Here is a 6231-nt window from a genome sequence, read left to right as displayed (position 1 = left end):
CACTCAGTCAATACACATCAACGGACTGTGCGGGGATAAAGAGGCTGGGGCTGAGAGTGTAAGAAGAGAAGCATCAATGTGATAATCTCCCACTCTGGCCTCCATTAAAGGAATTCCCTCCCGCTGACCTGAGTTCTCTGATGACGTTACATTTCTCTTCAGCATTTTAAAAAGATAAACTGACCCCACGATAACAGTTCTTGCTTTTCTCCACTCTGACACTTTCTGCACTGAGGCACCTGAAACCACCCTCGGTCTCATTTGCCTTTTCTTTTTTTTGTGAGTGGGCAGACACAGGATGGTCTGATAAGGCCAACTCAGGTAAAACACAACATGAGTTCGGCCTGGGAGAGAAACAGCTATCAAAAAGGCTATTAAAGGATTTGGTTTCCACTTGCATTACAAGAGGCTTTGATAGCTGGATTTTATCTGCTTTGTTATCGTCTCACATCAGGAATACAAACACACACACACACACACACACCTGTGCGCTCTTCTTACCTTTACCACACATCTATGAGTCAGGAATCAGGTGTGTGGAGGTTTTGTGTGTGTGCTTTGGTGGCTGGCACAGAGAATGAGAAGGGCACGGTTTGTTACAATGCTGCGTACGGTGAAGTGGTGGAATGTGATTAAGTCCAATTTTGGGCTACTTGTTCATTCTTTTGTTTTTACATAATGCTGGCTGGCTGTATTTCACCCTGTTTTCACTGCATTATTTGATCATTTCACTGTGTGACACTGTTTTATTTTTTAAAATAAAAAAGTGTGATGCCCTCACACAAATTATAATACACTTGATCCTGCTTCCACATTTGACTTTATAATTGCCTCCTAACCCCTTCAAAACATATAAATATTCCAACTCGTTTAAAATACTATTCAGTTTTTCTAAACTGGGTGGGTGGCTTTGACTCAGACTGTAGCGCAGATCAACCATTAGTTAGAAGGTTGGTGGTTGCTCCCCTCTGCATGCCAACGTGTCCTTGGACAAGATACTAAGCCTCGAGTTGCCCCGGATACATTAGCCAGCCTATGATCTCATGTTTGTATGTCAGATTTAAACTTAAATTGTATGTAGATGATATGTTGAATTTATACATGCAAGTACTTTATACATGCAAGTTTCATCATTCTAATGCTGCAATGTGACGTATGTGTTTCAAGATAAAGTGCACAGCAACACCCTGCAGGTAAAGCACACGGTTACTTTGGTTTATGAGACTGCACTTTACCAATTTCTAAAACAGCTTAAAAAATAGGCGATAATACATTTATAATATACAGCTGTATTTGTGTGTGTGCTGAAAACATGAGATTCTCACTATAAACTGTTGAGATTTAGTTTAATTTTACATTGATGGCTTTAAAAAATGCACAAGTGTGGGAGTAATTTGATATTGTGCCTTTGATGCGTTTGCAACAACGCGAGCTGTCAAGACTTACACACTCTGGCACACTCACACATGCACACACAGGTGTGTTATGGTGAGTGGTGTGAGCTGTTGAATGATAGGCTGTTTGCAGTAGAGAGGTTTAGGGGAGGTAGAGGTGGAGGTGGAGAAAGACAGAAGTGGAGATGGGAGGCAGAGGTGTGGAGGTGAAGACAAGCTGGAAGTTTGGAAACAGATGGCCTTTGTATGTAACACATGCATTCATGCACGTGTGTGTGAATGCATGTGTTACTGGACAAAGTGTGCGTGTGTGTTTGGAGGGGGGTGAGTTAATTTCGGTGTGCTCTGATCTCTGGTCTCAGCTGTGGTGTAATTGATTAAATGAATTAGTACAGAATATAGAATTAATGTTCATGAATAGGATCATGTGTTTTGTGTGTCTGTGTGTGTGTGTGTGTGTGCGTGTGTGTGTGTGTATGTGAGGACCAAAAATTGGTATGCTACTATACTAGTGGGGACCAAATCCTGCTCCTCATTAATTTAAAGGCAATTTTGAGGTTCAAAATGTGATTTGAAGTATTATATCGAGTCCATTTCTGCAAGATTTGAAAATCTTGTGTGTGTGTGTGTGTGTGTGTGTGTGTGTGTGTGTGTGTGTGTGTGCGTATGGCAGATGGGTCATTAGAATGAAATATGAAATTAGTCTTGATGAAAAGCACCAGATATGCGCACGTGTAATTGAATTAACCAGTCTGTGCTCCGTGTGTCAGCATAAATGAAATGTTCACCTTGCGTGCTTCATCCTGCTGAGAGGTGCATCACAGACAGACTGGCCAGTCAGGAGGCTGTTCTACTGTCAAAAACACTGCTTGCTTAATTTCTGTCATAATAGGTATCCAGGATGTACAGCTGGGTGGGAAATTAGAGTTAAATAACATTATGGGTCTTAGCAGGATGTTGGACCAGTAGGAGCCCTAAAACAGCTTTAGCCAGGCTCTGCTGGCAGGATGAACACCAGTCTTCCAAAAGAATTCACCTCATTTGATGTTTTGATGGTAACAAGGAGCGCTGTCTAATGTACCAATGTATATATGGGCTATAGATGTTTTTTAGTTTTAAAATAATTTTCAAGGAATTATTTATTTATATATTATAGCCAGCAATTTAACAGCTAACTTAAATAAATCTAAATCTAATGTGTTATATTATGTGAGTCATTTTTATTCTTGAAAGTAACTATTTAGGATTTGTACAGTGGTGTGCAGTGGTTAGGGCAGTTGCCTCACAGTAAGAAGGTCCTTGGTTCAAATCTGCAGGCTGGGGTCCGTCTTTAGGAAGTTTGCATGTTCTTCCAATGCCCGAGTGGATTCTCCCTGAATACTCTAGCTTCTGATAAAAGATGTATGTTTGCTTAACTAGTGTTTCTCCGTTAGCCCTGTGACAGACTGTGACGTCACGCTATGACACTTTTGATGAGGCCAACTGCAACCCTGAAACAGATAAGCAGAAGAAAGTGGGTGGATGGTGGAAAAGTGTTGTTTGTTTCTGAAGTATAGTGGAGTAGAGGTATAAAATAGCATCACAATAGCAATACTTGAATTACCATAAAGTACCTTAAAACACTACCACTAATAAATGTCAATGTCAGTAATCATGAAACCATGTGATAACACCTCCTGCTCAAAAGTCTCTGTTTGACACTGCTATATCACAGGGATCTTGTGGTAATGCTAAAGTTCACTGCTGATCTGCGTCCACTTGTCCCCTAAGAGGTAAGGTTCGATACAAATCAAATACAAATCGATACTTATCTTATGATGTAATATGTCTCTCCTGGTAAGAGTGGTCTCTTTCATAGTGACAATGACCCCATCCACCAGACATGAGGGGGGTCACTAAACGATTTGATGATGATGAAAATCAAGCCAATTAAATGCTGTTTATGTATTGCACTCATCACATCTCATTCGAAATGAGCACCTATGGGATATTTTAGACTAGCACTCTCAACCACCATCATCAAAAAATCAAATGAGAAAATATCATTTGGAAGTTTAGAGACTGAGAAATGTATGACTTCTGGGCTCAACTCCAAGGTGAATTCAAGCTTTTCTTCTTACACTTTACATTGTTTTTTCCTCTTTAATTTTTTCTTCAAATATGCATGCACATACTACACATACATGCATATGCGTTTGTGTAGTATGCCAAAATTAGTTAAAAAGTATGAACATACACATACTGCAAAACAATATGTTACAAGATCTCCTGAGTCATCACAGACGGCCTTCCTCAGCAGCAGCATGCACGTTATAAAAATCAGACACACATTATCTGCCCTGACCACACTCACTGTAAAATCTTCATCACTTACGTGTTTAGTTTAGAGACGCATTCAGAGTGGCCGTGACTGAATCCGAGTCATGCTGCAGCTGCTCTGACACACAGCACATAAAGTAGCCACAGAGCAGTGTTATTTGATGAATGCTTGCTTATGCTCACATCCATATAAACAGGTTACAGCCAGGGTTGTAGAGTTTGGCAGAACGTAATAGATAATGGAAGATTACAGCAGTAAGCCCTGCACGTACGGACAGAGAAAAAACAGGGTAGATTTGCAGACTTAGTAAAAAATTATCTAACTGTAGATGCTTCGGTGCTTGCTTTGAAATTTACCCAACTGTAAACTTTACGTGAAAAAGCAGGCTTGGCTCAGTTTCAATTTTTTTTCTTTTTTGTTGCTATTAAAGATCTTAAATCCACAACCTTCAGAAAGTTATTCATTCATGAATTACAGCTGGAACAATAAAGATAGCAAGGTACAAGTTACTTTGCATATATTTAGTGGCTGTCATTATCTCTGGGAGGCTGTTTACACTCCCTCCTGAACTTTCGGCAGTTTTGTTCTTTTTACTTTACAGCATTATGATGGTTTCGGTGTGAACATGTCTGGACGGTGTGTTACAGACATCATCTCGACATTGTGTTTAGTTCTGTGTCTGTCAACATATTTTTTATTTTTGCCAATACAGTCAGGAAGGATACAAACCTATTAAATGAAATTTAATGTATGCTACATGTTTTTCCATTCAGTTTGTTTAATTCCTAGGAAGCACAAAATAAAAACTCAAGCATGGACTAAGCCACTGTGTCAGTGAATACAGACTGAATAACAGCACACAAAATATCCAACTAATTTCACAGATTAATTAATTATTAATTACAATACTGTGCAAAGGTCTCGAGTCTTTAGTTTTTGTGTAATTTGGCATACCTCAGCCTTTTTCCCTCTGTTTCCCTTTCTTAAGAATAGCTTCTTGACAGCCACCCTTCCACCGAAACCATTTCTGATGAGACTTAAGCAAACAGTAGATGGATGGAGTGCAGGGTCAGACGCATCTGTCAGGTCCTGTATCAGGTCTTTGCTGGATTTGTTCCTATTTCTTAAGGACATGACTTTAGATACTTTTCGTCTGCTGAAGATAGTTATTAAGGTCTTTCGCTTGTGCAGTTTCATTAAAATATCCCCAAATTTAAGGACACACAGCACATCATGTCAACTAAAGAAATTAAAACAAATGCTGTGTTTTTGAAACAGACTGCTAGTTACCAAGTGTCTAAAGTTACAGTTTAAGTGTAGACACAACACTGGTGTTGGATACCAGTTTATGCTTGAATGATTCATAGGTCAGTGTTAAGTTGCTTAACAAACAAACAAACAAATGATCAAGTATAAGGACTAGAGTGAAAATGAGTGAAAAAGCAGCTAATGTCCAAAACAAATAAAAACTGTGAAGGATCTGTAGAATGCCTGGAGAAGCATTGCTCAAGAGCTCTTTATAAAAAATCACAAGAAAGCAAAATATGAAGAAAGACTTTTGCACAACACTGTATATCCCTGAGTTTAATAAGTGGATTTATATGATTTATGATTTCTATCATAGCCATGGGGAACACATGGAGTAGGCTGGATATGCCTTATGAGTTTAAGAGGTATCCTTTTGGAGTATTTCGAGTGTAATATGGTTAATTTTTAAACATTTATTTGATGTGGGATTTGAGACACAACAGATATACAAAATAAAAGATTCTTTAAGATTTCTGACACATCTTTAAAGGATGTCTGGCCTTTTTTCCTCCTAGGGAACTCGTTTGCACTCACCTGTATTTGTACAAACTGTAGAAGTACTAAGAATGATAGGAATCCTATCAGTACTAAAATAGAAAATATGATTTTATTGTTACTCTCGAGAGGCTTGGGTAGTGGGCAATATTCTTTTATTCCTCTCTAACAAACGGAGTCTTGATTATGTCACATCATATCTTAAAATATGATTTATTTACTTGTTAATGAATGCCATTATAATTACACCTTGTAAAATCCGTTAACATTTCCACAGCTATTACATAGCCTCCCTTCTCACATAACCGAATACTTACATTTTATGTTTCTTTCGGTTTCTTGCAAATGCGGAGAGTGAAAGGAAACTGCTGCAAGGAAGGAAAAGGTTAAAAGTCAAGCAAACTGCTTTGACGTTGTTTTCTTGACGTCACTAATTGTTTGCTTATTTTTGCAACTTGTTTGCATTAGTATTTCTATTTCTTTTACATTTTAAACGTGAGTCAAGATTTTTTTTCTTAATACGATTTTTGTTCATGGTCAAATGTTCGACGTCCTTTTTGTATTATGTTCTAATGTTCTTGCTGATCGTGCTCATAGTTAATTAAATAAATCAATAAGCTCATGATTACTTTAGTTTATACAGTGCTGCTTTACCTAGACTTCACAACTTTTATCAAATTTGTATTTATTTATTTTTGTCCCATTTGATTGACT

The sequence above is a fragment of the Oreochromis niloticus genome, linkage group LG12 (genome assembly GCF_001858045.2).
Source record: "Oreochromis niloticus isolate F11D_XX linkage group LG12, O_niloticus_UMD_NMBU, whole genome shotgun sequence".
NCBI lineage: Eukaryota > Metazoa > Chordata > Actinopteri > Cichliformes > Cichlidae > Oreochromis > Oreochromis niloticus.
Note: the sequence above shows the minus strand (reverse complement) of the source record.